The following is a 16,894-nucleotide window of genomic DNA, read 5'->3' as shown; positions in this document are numbered from 1 at the left end:
ATCAACAGAATCAAGCAAGTAAGCAGAAGAAGTAGTCTTATTCATAACATCAATAACAGATACAGTCTCTAAAATAAACAAACCACCAGACATATATCCCTTCCCCACAAATTCCCCATTACGAGATAAAACAAGTTTGTCACCCTCAAAAACAAGTTTCACACCAGCTTTGTTTAGGAGAGCACCAGAAATTAAGTTCCTGCGAAGAGAAGGGACATACAGTACATTTTGCAAAGATAAAAATTTTCCAGAATTAAGCTTTAGGAGAATTTTCCCTTTGCCAAGCACCTCAGAACTGCTTGAATTTCCCATAAAGACCTGTTCACCTTCCGTAGCTTCTTTGAATTCTGCAAACAGTTCCTTATCTGAACAGAAGTGCTTAGTTGCACCTGTATCAACAATCCATTCAGTTTTATTATCAACTAAATTAATTTCAGAAATTACAGCAGCAATAATTTCATTAGTATCTTCTGCAACATGAGCTTGATTCTTGGTTTGATCCGGTTTCTGGCCATTGCCTGCGATATCCCTGCGGTTGTAGCATTGCCAAGCCTTATGGCCTGACTTACCACAAACATAACAGCCACCAGATCCTTTCTCTGACTTCCCATTTTTCTTGAAGTCTCCACCTTTCTTGTTTTGAACACCAAGTTGTTTTGAATTCTGATTCTTCTTTTTGAAGTTTCCAGAATTCTTGTTTTGTTTATGAAACCTGTCAGATTTTGGGAAAGAAGATTCCACAATGTTAGCTTTAACAGAAAGTTCATAAGGAGAAGAGTCCTTATCCTTCAATCGGTTGGCTTCTTCGATCTTCATGTGGCTGACCAGTTCTTCAAGGGACATATCTTTCTTCCGTGCTTGAGATGATTGCGGTAATTGGACCATGAATCAGGAAGCTTCTCGATCAGAACATTGGCTTACAGCACCTCACACATCTTCATACCTTCTGCCAGAATGTCAGCAACCAGATTCTCGTACTCATGGACTTGATCCATGATTGGCTTGTCATCAACGATCTTGAACTGTAGCCACTTTCCCGTAGCATACTTCTTTTTGCCAGCATCATCTGTACCATATTTCTTTTCCAAGGTCTCCCAAACAGATTTAGCAGATTTGTTATTGATGAAAAGATCAAAAAGAGAGTTACCCATATGACTGAGAAGGTGACCTCTAACGAACTTGTTGTGCTTCTCATACTTAGCGATCCGTTCATCAACATTTGGTGTGGCAGTAGCAGCATCGGATTGTTGAGGACAGTCTTGAAGAAGGACGTAATCAACCTCCAACTGCTAAAAAAAAATCAGTAATTTTTGAGACCAACGTTTGTAATTGGTGCCATCGAGGGGTTCCAATTTGGAGAGATCAGGAAGAGTCTTGATGAGAGATAATCCATAATCAGATTTCACAGTAGGAAATTTTGCTTCTAAATTGTAGGAAAGAATACTGTAAAATCCGAAAATGTGAATATAATGTGGGCTGAATATTTAATTTATGTAAGGCTGTGACGTGTTATAAAACACTGTGTTAGAAGAAAAATTCGCCCCGACTATGGTGCAATCGTAATAGGCGTTGCCCCCCAAGATTTTACACAGCAATTCGTTTTAACGTGCACTCGAATAAAACGAACTAGGAACTCATAATATGCTCAGAATAAAACAGAGAAGAGATGAAGAGGAGAATTGTATTTCGGTGTGTCTCAACTGATTCCCAAAGTTGATTTATATAGGAATCAAAAATCGTAACCGAAAAATAGAATTTATTATTGAAATAAAAACAAAGGATCAGAATTCAAATGGGACATTTAAAACACTTGTAACCGAAAATCTGAAGTGTAATTCGTAATTAAAACGAAAGCACCGCGCACGTGCCACGAACACGAACCGGGCAGACGGACAGCGGCGGCGCGCGTGTGGGGATTCCCTTCCTAGCCCAAACCACTCGGGGAAGCACTTCAAGAAGTAAACAACATATTTAAACAAAGAGAAAAGTTCATTTTCTTTCCATGTGGGACAAAACCCTTTTCTTTAAATACTCCACTTGAAAATGCCACTTTTCATTTCCACCAATGTGGGACTTTTTCACAATATGAAAAAACCTCTTTCTTTGCATTGTTTCCAACAAAAACTCTTAAAAGTTGATATTTTAAAAAATTATATTAAGAGTTAAGAATACTCCAACAACATACTCCTATTGTCCTATTACAAAATAACATTTGATTTTATGAAAAACGCGAAAATCAAACTATCTCAAGTATATATTCAAGTATGGAGGGGGTAATATATTACGGAGTACTCCGTATGATTGTACTGAATGTCGAATCCTATTTTATTGAACACAAGTAAATGCCTGTGATTTTAGTCGTACTCACAAAGATTTTTTAATCGAAAACCAGTGGCAAGTAAAAGATCAAAACCCATAACTACCCTCACCTGGATCTTGAGCTTCCCATATCTCCTTCATCATCAACAAAACTAAAAACTAAAAACTAAAAACTAAAAACTAAAAACTCTCTCTTTCTTTGGTAAGCACTAAGCAGAATGCAGATGGATGGGAGTAACATTGTATCACCAATAAGCACCCTGTCACTTCTCCTCAAAAATGCAACCCTCCATCATGACTTGCATTAAAAAAAACCAATAACACAATGGACATTTTTTTGTTATCCTTTAATTTTATTAAAGTACAACATATACTTAAATTGTTTCATTTCTTTTCTGACAGACAAACTAAAAAGCAACTCAAACCCAAAGGAGGATGGTAGACTGTAGAGTAGACTCGATCATCAATAAAACCCCCACTATTCCAAGGTCAATCTTTTATTGACTCTATTTTATTTTATTCTTATTTTTTGTCTTTTTCTTAATTGAAATTAATCATCATGCCACATTTTCCAAAAGCACTCCCTAAAAATTCATATTCTTAAAGTATAAATTACCATTCTTTTTTTTGTTTTATTCCTTTAATAAAACAGACACCGTGATACTATGGGACTACGTATATCAATGCATTTTGCTCTTTTTCACTTTGGTCCTCTCTTGGGTTAATTAAATTTTATTTTTTTCAAAGTAAAAAATTAGAATTAAATATGTTCCCTATATAAAGGAAGGTCTAAAAAAATGTACTCCTTAGGGATAAGGTGAGAAAAGCATTAATTAAAGATAAAAAAGGGAGAAAAAAATAAAGAAAAGCTTAGAATAATATGAAATTAAAAATTTAAAAAAGGGAAGAAAAGTGAATAAATAAAATTTGAGTAGAAAATAATGAATTGCAATTTTCGATGCCAGTTGTAATCCTCTAAACTCTAGAAGTAGTACTCCGTATGAATTAAGTAAATTTAAGAAATGGATAAATAAAAATAGTTAGTCAATCTCATATCAGATTTTTTACTTAATTAACTGTCAGACTATTAGACCTAATACAAAGTGGATTCTTCGTATGAATTGAGTGACATAACATATGGTCTACTCCATAGCATACTACTCCTTCTGTATTTTTAAGGGATACACTTGTTTTTTCTGGCCGTATTTATTTAAGAGATACACTTGCCATTTTTAGTAACTTATCAACTCCACCATCTATTCATCTAATTAAATAATATATCTACACCCCACCTCCACCCCCCACTCCCTAAAATGACATGACCCCTACTTGTTTTTCTTATTAAAATATCTATTCAACCCCACTTGTTTTATTACTTTATTTCATTCAATTCTTTTTCTTAATACTCGTGCCCAGCCAAGTGTATCTTTTAAATAAATACGGAGGGAGTATGTGAGTACTCGGTAATGAAAAAGGGTAAAAGAGTGAATAGACGAATAAGAAGCCATACCCTGGCGAAATGAGCATGCGCCTGTAATTGTAAATGACTAAATGCAATAGGCGTGAATAGTAGGCATGGCAATCGGGAAGGAGCAATGAGGCTATAATCACTATAGACGTCGGCTTTAAATTGAGTCTTATGAGTTCTGGTTAGTACTTGGTACTATGTACTTTTTTCCCATAAGGTTATTTATGGTGGTCTTGCTGCTTTTAAATGCTTTAATTTTGATCAACAATGTGGAGTACTAGTGCTACTACGAAACTATTTTAACAACGACCGATTATCTTGTTAGCTTGCTTATTCCTTTGTTTTTGTCAATTAAATAACATCCTTGATAATACAAAGTTCTACATTAGAACGTATGAGTGTATGATTAAAGATGGTTCGGGCTTTGGATTGAGCCCATGGCCATGGGCCTGAATGAGTCCAGACAACGTCAAGTCCGTTTGTGATAGGTCGGGTTGGGAAGGCCAGTAAATTTTAAAAATGGTGCCCAGGCTCATGTGCCTAAACTTAATTTTACTAAATTTAGAGTGTTTTATCGTGTCGCGCTTTTTCCAATAAAAAATATGAGGCCCAAACTCATATGCCTAAACCTAATTTTATTAAATTTACGTGTTTTGTCATTTCGTGTTTTGCAGTGCTTTTTCCAAAAAACTAGCTTCAAGCCCGACACACATCCCACGACTTCGTGCATGTGCCGTGTTGGGCTGGCCCACAACCATCTTTACGTATAACCCACATTTCAGTTGTGACTAAGGGTACGATATGTTCATCATAAAATTAAAAAGTTGCATATCCAATTAGATCAGATAAATTCAGATAATTTGCAACATGTATTATTAGATCTATAAGTTCCAACCAAGTCATGCATACTCTAGACCACTCTATTGAAATCATGTATGTTCAAGTCCAATACACCGTAAGTTTCATTCAGATATCAATCAGCTCCAATAAGTTTCGAAAAATTTAGTTCGTAAAATTATACTCCGTAAGTGTTAAGGGTGCGCTTTTGCACCTTAAAAGAGCATACAAGTTTTAAGTCTGATAAGTTCAAATATATACTCTCACAAAGTTTACTTTCTTACAATTATATCAGGTCAAATGCACTAATTCATCTATACCAATTGGTTTTAAAACGGAATCGGATAAAAATGAAGGGTGGAGTTTATAAGCACAATCCATAGAAGCGGGTGAAATCCAATCTGGCAAAGGCAGAGGAAAGTCATAATGAATGGTGTCTAGTAAATGGCAGAAAGACAGACAAAGAGAGAGAGAGAGAGAGAGAGAGAGAGAGAGAGAGAGAAAGGAAAGGGCTGCAGAAAAACAGCTAACCAAGCCAAAGCCAAAGCCAAAGAGAAGGTACGCTAGCTACTCTTTGACGTGCACCCAAGTTATCATAAAAACAAACCAATGACACTTCAATTTTACCCCTCCACTCTCCCTCACTTTATTTAATTTTCAACCTTATTGAAATGGCATGCCCTACATGTTAATTATTTTGGTACATTTCTCATAAATATCATGCAATATATAAATTCTAAATTATAGTTTATGAATATGACAAATTTAGTATTTGGTATAATTGTCTAGGCAATTCCAAGTGTATTATACCAACTATCATTATTTTGGACTTTTCTTTTTAGTTTTATTATATCTATTTTGTTGGTGTTATATGGTGTTACCATGCATTAATCAATCACATTTGTCTCTCTTGCACTGACAAACTGACCTCACTGAGACATTGACACTATCCGAGTATATATCCAAAACCAAAAATACGGACTACATACGTTTCGATGTATGGAATACTACTCCTACGTGTGTTGATACAACAAGCTAAGTGCATGTATGCTCAGTTAGTACGGAGTACCAAGTAAAGATCGAACTAGTGAAAAAGAACACCTTTCAACCTCATTGTTGGAGTAAATCCCCCCTCCCCCAAATGAGGTTTTCAACTATCATTAATTTAGCCTACAACCTCATTGTTGGAAAGTAATTGTGTGGAGATTTGATAAATCCAAAGAAAATCTTAATTCTTCCAAATAAATCCACAAAAAGTGAAATTTTTCCATGTATTTGCCAATTGCGAGCTATGGCTATTACAAGATTTTATATATTACATCCCTCCGTCTCTTAATATTTGCACCGCTTCTATAAATGAACTTTTTTTTACCAATATTATATTATTTCTCACACTTACCTATTAACTCACTCCATACAAAAAATCATTTAAAAATTCTCACCCCAACTACCCCCTTATACATATCCCACTAACTATATTAAAAAAAATAACTCACTATCAACTACCACCCATTAAATTAATAAGTTAATTCAAGTGTCTTAAACTCCGCACCGGTCAAACCGGTGCGAGTATTAAGGGACGGAGGGAGAAATGTTTTTTTACACTTTGCTTATTCTATTTTTGAACATGAAAATTACTACCTTACCCTACTTACCACACACTATTTACAATTTTTCACTCATTTTCTCTTACTTTATTAATTTTTTTCTTACATTCACCCACCTTTTCACATATTTCTTTTTCTTTATCCATATTTTATTATATTCAACCAATGTTTCTACTTTTGTCTTAATATTTGTGCAAATAATAACCTTAAAGATCTTTATAAAACGGAGGTAGTACATATCAACATACTATTGCTCTCTAGATGACTAACAAGTTTTTTAATACTCCATATCTAGCTTAGATGATGGACTGTTTGGTAACTAGGCTCTGTTCTCTTCACCTTATTTTCACTTATTTCAGGTCTGATAAGATAAAATAAGACAAAATAAGATAAGATAAGATAAGTTCAGGGCCAATAAGATAAGATAAGATAAGGTAAATATTACATAAGGTTATACTATAAGTTTCAATAAGATAAGGGTCAATAAGATAAGATAAGATAAGATAAGGCTCAATAAGTTCAGATAAGATAAGATAAGATAAGATAAGGGTCAATAAGATAAGATAAGATAAGTTCAGGGCCAATAAGATAAGATAAGATAAGATAAGATAAGTGAAATTCAGGTGAAGAGAACACTACCTAGCTTCTTGCTAGTTTTTTCATTGACTTTTGACTTTTTAATGTGGTCAAACAACCAAAAAAATTGTTTGGTAACAGGCTTTTTGGCTGGCTGATCAAAAAGCCAACTTTTCCACAAAAATGAAAAGCTAGTGTTACTAGCGTTTTAGGGTTGACTTTTAGCTTCTCACTACCTAAATTATTTTTCTATCCTTGCTTTTCACTAATTAACTAATAATTATTAATAATTTAATATTCTATAATTAAATAAATAATAATTAATTAAATAACTGTTATTCGGAAGGAACACTACAGGAGGGGGGTGAATTGTAATATGAAACTTGCTAGCCAATTTTGCGGAATTATAAAGGAATTTAAAGCAAGTAAAGAAACAATGCAAGAGAGATTTACGAGGAAACTTTCTAGGTCCAACTAGAAAGAAAACTTCAACCCACTAGCGATTTCAATTCAAACTCTTTTCACTATGGGGCTACAACTCGGTTACAATCCTATAAGAGATCCAGACCTTAGTTGAGTTCCTCTACGAACTCAAGTTCCCAGTAGTTGTTCCCTCAAACAACTATGCTTGCTGCTTCTACTCTGAAGCTTTCTCTCTCTCTACACTCAGGCAAAGCCTACACAATAAGAGTTCACTCAAACCCTTACCCCAAACAAGAGCTCACTCAAACCCTTTACTAACTCTCAAAATAAACGCTTAAAGATTGATATCCCTCTAATATATAGAACATGAAAGAACAATTAGGAACACAAAACTGGAAGGAACTTGGAAAATAGGAACTGACTTAGTAACTTGGAAGGAAAACGCGTGACATTTTCCATCTAAACCAGACCTACTGGAATGACTACTTGAGTCAGACAATTTGGAATGCATTAGGAAACAACCTTTTATAGTGCTTTAAAACCTAAACCACTTCTTCCACATTTCCATCAACTAGATGTTAGTGTTCCTAAAACTTAGGAACACACTAAGACTAAGTTGACAAATAAACGTGGGGAAGAAGGAAACATGTTTACTAGGCAAGTAAAGTGAAGTAGTTGCCTAGAGAAAATCTGAGTAATTTTAGGAGGTGGTTAAATCAAATTTTTGGAGAAAGAAGGATATTGTAAAATAGGAATCCAAGGTTTTATTTTCCTAAATTAAACTTCCTTTTAATTTAATTTAACACTTCGAATTTAAACATCAATCTTTCCAGTTTTAGCGTAATAAAAGGCTTGTTTCAATTTAACCATTATTATGTTCCTTTGTGTTCCTTTCAATACCATGTTCCCATGTCTTTAAAATTACAACATACTGTGAGGGGGTCGAAAAAGGACGAGCACACTTTTCCTAAGAAACAACTCAAACGTATTCCCTCTGGATATGACAATCATATTAAGTAAGCCTCTTAACAGTAGCCTCTTTTTTACTAGTCTTTAGGAGTCGCCATTCAGTTTTACAACTACATTGAAGAACACTGACAAAACCCGGTTATTGTGATACGTAGGTAAAAGCCGAAGCCCATGCGAACGTATTCGACTACAACGACCATAGGTTCCCTTGTGATCCCTCTAATGGATATCTCTCAACGTACATCCAAACGGAGTAGAGATTGAGATTTCGGGGGACGTTTACTAATACGGGGAGTGCCCGGTATTAGCTCACGCGACGGTCCTTACTAGTCCAACGTGACGACAAATGGGACATGCGTTAGACTACATTACTAATCTGAGTTGGTTTTAATGCACATATAATTAACTAAAACAACGTTAATGGTGATTTATATTGATTAAAGGTGCTTAACAATACAGATTTATCCAGAGATTATCTTATTAGGCGTGATTAATATAACAGATTATGTGAACAGTTTATAGGGTGATGAAAGAGATAAATATGTAGATTTCAGGTTACAATATAGCTTAGCATATACTGCAGTTCTCAAGAACACTAACCACTTGCCCTTGCTAGATTTTCTTTTCTGCTTCGAACATCCCGGTAAACTAACTGACTGCGTTAGTTTCATGCTGCGATTCCTCTAGAGTTTCCCCTTAGATGCTTTGATTTAGGCTAGTGAATTGGTCAGAACTTCGGCAGTATTCAGAGTGGGATGAGGGCTGGTATGGCAGAGTCTGCTTAACAAGAGTTAATACGACATACAATTGCGAATATGGGACAAGTTTAAAACTTCGGTAAATACCCAAGCTTAGGGTTTCGATGGGGTACGGGCAGAGTCTTCTTAAAAAGAGTTAATACGACAGACAATTGCGAATATAGGACAAGTTTAAAACTTCGGTCAATACTCAAGCTTAGGGTTTTGATGGGGAATTTGGTTGATATTTGGTGATTCTTGGTACCGATTTCCGGAGTTTGGAGGGTTGCATTTATAGTGTAGTCGGTCGAAATAAGATAGAGGTTGAAGAGTTTTAGCTTTAGTGAAACTAAAACTGCGGCGCTAGAATTTTCTAGCGCGAGCCTAGGGCGCGCTGGAAACAACTAGTGCTTGTCAGGCCGCACCAAAATTACTGCTTGTTGAGTCATTGGCAGCTCATTTAATAATTCTATCCGTGTCGTGCTTGGTTGAGAACTAAACTGTAGCGCCAGAATAAAGTGGCATTGGTGATGGTGTTCTGGAAATATGCGACGCGTGCATGCCACGTGCTATAATCTTCTAGCGCGGGTAAAATCTATCCGCAGAATTTCCAGATTCTTCCGGTTTATTCCGATCTATCTCATTCATGGTTATGTCTCTTAATGATATCGGTTGGAGTGCAACTCTTATAATTTATCAAGGAGTAATTGCAATGCAAAGTAACCACTTTAAAAATCTATCTTATACGGCTGTTATTTTAGGTAGCAGTTAAGATAATAGTTTCTCAAAATGACAGTTACTAAAAATGGAAATATAGGTTCCGGGATCACGTAAGTCAGTCATAGGTCGTTTGTTGCATACTTAGGAAAGCGTTGACAAGGAGTTTTTGGCTTCATCATCGAACTCACCGCTTCGGGGCTAGGGGACAAATGTAGGCGTCTACAGTTAACCCCCACTTTCATTGAGTCTGGTTGAGTCGATAATTAGTATTGGTAGACGGAGTGCGTCTCAGGCGAGGGTCTCACGAGCCCCCGAGTGATAACTTTTGACTTAAGGGTCATCACTAGGAATTTCAATAGTTCCCTCCCGAGTCATTCAGAATCTATTGACCTGAACTAAAACTTCTCACAGAGTCATTGAAGACGTTCAGACGGAGAATAGAGTTTTTCAAAAACATATGCTTAACTAATTTTGGATAATATGAGTGACATCTATTAAAGAGGAACGTGCAAACCCCAGACTTTTTAAAGTAATGAGATTTTTTTGTTAACAAGGAATGAACAAACCTCAGTAAAGATATGCGTTATGTGTTCTGTAATGACATTTTTATTAATGAGGAATGAATAAACCTCGGAAAAGATATCTAATCTGCAATCTGCGGTGACATTTTTATTAATGAGGATTGAATAAACCTCAGAAAGGATCTGTAATCTGAAATCTGCGATGACATTTTTATTAACGAGGAATGAATAAACCTCGTAAGGGATATGTAATTTGCAATCTGTGATGACATTTTTATTAACGAGGAATGAATAAACCTCGGAAATGATTTGTAATATGCAATATGTGATGACATTTTTGTTAACGAGGAATGATTAAACATCGGAAAGGATCTGTAATCCGCAATCTGTGATGACATTTTTATTAACGAGGAATGAATAAACCTCGAAATCTGCAATATGTGATGAAAATTTTGTTAACAAGGAATGAATAAACCTCGGAAGGGATCTGTAATCTGCAATCTGTGATAACATTTTTGTTAACGAGGAATGAATAAACCTCGGAAAGAATCTATAATCTGCACAATGGATTTTTGTTTTTTTTCAGAGTAACTGGTAATTTTAAAATTTTTGGAAAACGGAGTTTAAACTTTGTAACAGAAATATGATTTTGAAAGAGTCTTAAAACTTAATATTTTTTATTTTTGAAAATAAAAAGTCATAAGATAAAAGAATGTTTTTTGTAATGTCGTTACCTAAATGGGTCACATACCACAATTATTTCCCGGAATGTCATTGTCTGCAAGTGGACCAACATGATAAATTATTATTTTAATAAATAATAATTTGAAAAACCGTTATTCTTTCCGCGGGAAGGAAATGGAGTAAAGTTAACGGTTATTCGCGGCATAAGAAGGGCAAAGTGGCTCGACAATTTCTGCAGGCGGAATATTTGTGGAACAAAAATTTCTAGCGCGCGTGCATGACGTGCTAGAATTTTCTAGCGCGACCCCTTTTTATATACATGTTCCAGAATAATTTTTGCCATTTCCGAACTGATGCCGCTCGCATTTCTTCATTAATAATTAATAATTAATAATTAATAATTAATAATTAATAATTAATAATTGATAATTGATAACAATTAATATTTAAGAAATATCAACATTTAATACTTAATACTTAATAATTTGTATTTAATAATTTATTAGATTAATAAGTAATAATTAATAATATTAAATATTAAATACTTAATAATTTTTATTTTTTAATTAGCATAAACTAATTTGTAAACGGTAGCAATAATACTCTAATTTATAATTTATGTACCCTGTAGTAGTTATTACATACTACTCTGTACATATTTATGAAAATGAATAAATCCATAAAATTTCCTTAAGCATCATTTTACATAGTTACAACCAATATCCAACAATTGATATTACCATACATATTTGTAAACAATCAATAGTCAAACAACCTACAAAATCAAACAGCTTAAACAACCAGTCAAACCAGCCAAGTGAAACAGCCGACAACCAACAGTCAATTGCCAAACAGGTCGATATTGTGGAGTTTCCTTGGAGTAGATCAAATGCTTAAGTTGAGTACTCCCTCCGTTCTTAAATATTAGTCATATTTTGACTTTTCAACTCGTTTCAACTCAATTTTTAAACGTAAAAATATCCAAATACGTACGTTAGAAATATAAAAATTTGATATTGTTAAACTACAGATTAAGACGAACAAAAAATATGTCACATGAACATGTTTTGAAATACGCATTGGAAAGAAATGAGAATATTCTCTTCAATTGTGAATAGTGTCAAGATTCCAAAAGGGACTAATATTCGAGAACAGAGGGAGTAGTAATATAATGTGATAATTAAATCCAAACTAGAAGAAGCACGTACTATATATGATTATATGATGATAATGGAGGACACCTAGTTTTCAAGGATTCTAAAAGATTCCAATGATCAAATGATCATAGAAGATAAATTAGTACGTACTACGTATTACTCTATACTCCATAGTAATTATATACACGGTACTACTATGTTTTAGGTGCAGGGAGAGTTGTAAAAGATAAAGGGACAAATGATATAAACGAGATTCAATATCAGATATTGAGTACGGAGTGCGAATTACTCAAAACTTTACCAACTAAGCTACCCCGAAATGACCACTCCGTACTACTATAAATCTATAACCGTACGTACAAAATAACCAAAAAACTTGACGAATTGAAATTCCCCTACGATCCTACACCGTACCACATAACCAACAAACTTATGAATGGAAATAGTGAAAAGGGGTGATGGGAAATGCCAACAAATATGTAAGAATTTTGTGTTAACACCTAGTTTAGGGACTACAATTGTACGAGTATAGTAAGACATGAAAGCAAATGAAAATTAAGATAAAACAAGTGTCTTTGACTTCAAGTAACCTTGTTGGGTAATTATACACTTACACTTTTACAGCCAGGTCTCTAGTCTCTACTATAACCACTAAATTTACACTAAAGCCTTTCGAATTAGATAACTTATTTCAATATTTATACTTCTTATTTTTTTTCCTCCTGTTATCTGAAATAGGTTGTCAAACAATGCTTAAATGATTATCTAAACCAAAACTATAACAAATCTAGGATTAATAGCCCTAAAAGAAGAATTAGTTATTCTTATACTACAACACTTTTCTAAAGGTAAATGAAAATCTTGAAAGAATTTGTAAAAAGTTACTTCGCGTAACAAGTGACCTCCATGTGCTATATCTTTCCATCTACAATTCCAATTCTTTTCTATGTTAATGTAATTTTACATCATAGTCTATCATCTTCCATCATTCAAGTTGCTATAGAAATGATTTTTTAAGTAAAAGTTTTTTTAATTTATTGAGTATATTTTTTTAACGTATTTGTTTCGAATCATTGTACCAAAAAGAGGGATCAACGATCAGTGTTTCTGAAAATTGCATTATATTTTTATGACAAACCATCTAAATTAAACACGACAAAATGGTACAATTATCTTAATCACAATAAAAAAAAGAAACGATAGAAGATGTACTCACACAAGTGTATGACGATGCAATAATCACCAAAATAAACACATGCATGATATACGTTTGCGTATTAGTATTTATAATCATTTAGGCTATGTTATTTGGTTTCATCTAGTTTGGTCTGATTTTTCTAGTTTATGGTCTAGTCTGGTTTGATTTTTTATTGTCTAGTCTGGTTTAATTTTTCATTGTCTAATATGGTACTCCCTCCGTCCCGGAATACTTGACCTGTTTTCCTTATCGGGTCGTCCCTTATTACTTGACCTGTTTCTAAAAATGGAAATATTCTAACAATATTATATATTTTCTCACTCCACCCCTATTAACCCACCTACCCCCTACTCCATACAAAAAATAATTAAAAATTCAACCCCTACTCTCCCCCAACCCCACCTCTTAACTCACCTCCCACTAACTATATTAAAATAATACCTACTATCAATTACTACCTATTAAATTAAATAAGTCAATTCAAGTCCCTTAAACTCTGTGCCGGTCAAACCGGGTCGAGTATTCCGGGACGGAGGGAGTATAATCTAAAATTTCCTAGGCCGATCTAATATTAAAAAGATAAGTAATACCTAGTAATACGGAACAAGCAAAAAGAATGAGGTAAAAATGATAGAACTTCAATGAGCATGTAACCTATTTACATGATTAATCGAGGTTAACTACAAATTATCATAGTAATACATTAAAAAACTAACTAGTTAAAAAATTATAAAACTTTTATTAAGAACTCTTAGGTGCAACGTACACCTAACGATGGTTTTATGTTCATTGCCTCATTGGTGGCCTTTCTTACCTGTATGGAGTATATGAGTAAAATGTGAGAGAATGCACAACACATCTCAAATGTGATGAATTGTTACATAGAATGTGCAGAGTATTTGATAACCCCATACTACGCAGCTTCCATGATCAATACGTATTACAATTCGTCCCAAAATTATAGTTTTGTTTGACTAAAAACACGGGTTTTAAGAAAAGTGGGATATGGGAAAGTGAAAAAATGGAATATAATGTATGGTAAAGCATAAAAAGTGGAATATAGTCTATGTAAAAATGGAAAAAGTGTATGGAAAATGGGAAAGTGAAATATAGTGTAAGTGGAAAAAATAATGTCCAAATAAGAAAACATGACTATAAATGTGGAACGCCCAAAATATAAAACATGACTTGGGATGGAGGGAGTACATCCGTAATACGAAGTACATAGTACTCCATCAGTTTCGAAATAATGGGGACAATTTACCTTTTCACGTTTGTCGATGTAAATATTTGGACATTAATATATCTAATTTTGTATTCGTAAAAATTATAAAAATTTGATATTCCTAAAATACATATCGAGACGAATCAAACAAGACCCCACACGATTATATTTTTCCTTACCATAAATTACAAATGATAGTTTGTGAATAGTGACAAAAGTCAAAGTGTCTCTATTATTTCAAAATGGAGGTAATACCTGTTTGTCGGCATCTTCCAAAGCAACAATTAATTTGTACGAGTATACAAATTACAGATTCTTTAATGATGTCACAGACCAAAGCTACTGTAAACACAGGGATTAAAAGTTAAAAAAAACAGTTAAAAAAATTCCCAGTAATAAAAAAGAGAATCATCCTCTTATGAATTATGATGAACAGATGAAGCCCTAACCACAAACAACACCCAACAAAAATAACCCTTCCCAGCTGGTTTGCATAAAAAAATAATAATTCATTCAATCTCCTTTTTTTTAATTATTTTTTTAATTTTTAAATATGGTTTTGAATGTCAAAACTCAAAAGTACCCCACGGATCACCAACATTGGCAACATTATTTCTCAAAAGATTTGAATTGTACGTATGGCAGTGCATACAAGAATTACATTGTAAATTTTCAAAAAAAAAAAATAAAATAAAAATAAAATAAGAATGGTCTAAAATAGTAATATGACACTATCTCCGTTTTATAAAGATATTTACGGGTTATTATTTTATAGAATAATTAAGATAAAAGTAGAAAATTTGGTCGAATGTAATACTCGGTATTCCCTGCGTTCCTAAATACGTGTCCAGTTCCCATAAATAGTGTTCCCTTATAAGTGTCCAGTTTTCATTTTTGGACATACACCTTTCACACTTTTCCATACACTTTTCCCACTTTTCTATAAATCATTACTCCCTCCGTTCCTAAATACGTGTCCAGTTCTCATAAATAGCGTTCCCTTATAAGTGTCCAACTTCATTTTTGGACATACACATTTCCCACTTTTCCATACACTTTTCCCACTTTCCACACACTTTTCCCACTTTTCTATAAATCATTATTACTTTTTCTTATACATTCTACACTTTTACCACTTTTCAATCACCACATCCACTTTTATATATCCTCCCTCTTTCCCAGAATAGTTGTTACACTCTCGTGGGCACACAGTTTAATGTGATAAGTAGTAGTGTGGTTATCAATTATTATTTTATTGAAAAAGTAGATGTGATACTCCCTCCGTCCCATATTAGTTGTTACACTTACCTTTGCACAAAGTTTTAGGTGATAAGTGGTTGTTTGGTTATCAATTGTTATTTTATTGAAAAAGTAGATATGGTAGGAGTTAGTGTGGTATTTTTTTTTAATTGAATGAGAGAGGGTGTGGGGAAAAAAAAAGTTAGTGGGAAGAGAGAGACAATATAATAATTGTGGGGTCATTCCTAATTTAGAAGTGTAACAACTAATCTGGGACGGCCGAAAAGGAAAGTGTAACAACTAATCTGGGACGGAGGGAGTAGGAGTTAGTGGGGCATTTTTTTTAATTGAATGAGAGAGGGTGTGAGGACAAAAAAAGATTTAGTGGGAAGAGAGAGACAATATAATAATTGTGGGACCATTCATAATTTAGAAGTGTAACAACTAATCTGGGACGCACGAAAAAGAAAAGTGTAACAACTAATCTGGGACGGAGGGAGTACTTTATTAATAAATAATTATCTACTTTTTCTTTTCCCCGAAAAAACCCATTCACAATCATTATCTCTTACACACCATTCAATTTTATTAATTACCGTGTAAATGTCCAAAGTGGACACGTATTTAGGAGCGGAGGGAGTATTACTTTTTCTTATACATTCTACACTTTTACCACTTTTCAATCACCACATCCACTTTTATATATACTTTATTAATAAACAATTATCTACTTTTTCCTTTCCCAAAAAAAACATTAACAATCATTACCTCTTACACACCATTCAATTTTATTAATTACCGTGTAAATGTCCAAAGTGGACACGTATTTAGGAACGGAAGGAGTAAAATATTGATAAAGTAAGGGAAGTGTGCAAAAGGTAAGTGGTGTAATAAAATGAATAAAGTAAGAGAAAATGAGGGGAAAGTTGCAAATATCGTAGGGTAAAAAAGATAAAGTAGTAAATTTCCATGTCCAAAAATATAGTAAAGCAAATGTAAAAAACATTATGAAACACACTAAAATATAAAATGTAAAGATCATTTTAAAATAGAGGTACATAGTAAGGGATATCACAAAATCTTACTCCCTGCGTATTTATTTAAGAGATACACTTGACCGGGCACACGTATTAAGAAAAAGAGCTAAATGAAATAAAGTAATAAAACAACTGGGGTCGAATAGATATTTTAATAAGAAAAACAAGTGGGGATCA

This window comes from Spinacia oleracea, chromosome 4 (assembly GCF_020520425.1).
Source record: "Spinacia oleracea cultivar Varoflay chromosome 4, BTI_SOV_V1, whole genome shotgun sequence".
NCBI lineage: Eukaryota > Viridiplantae > Streptophyta > Magnoliopsida > Caryophyllales > Amaranthaceae > Spinacia > Spinacia oleracea.
Note: the sequence above shows the minus strand (reverse complement) of the source record.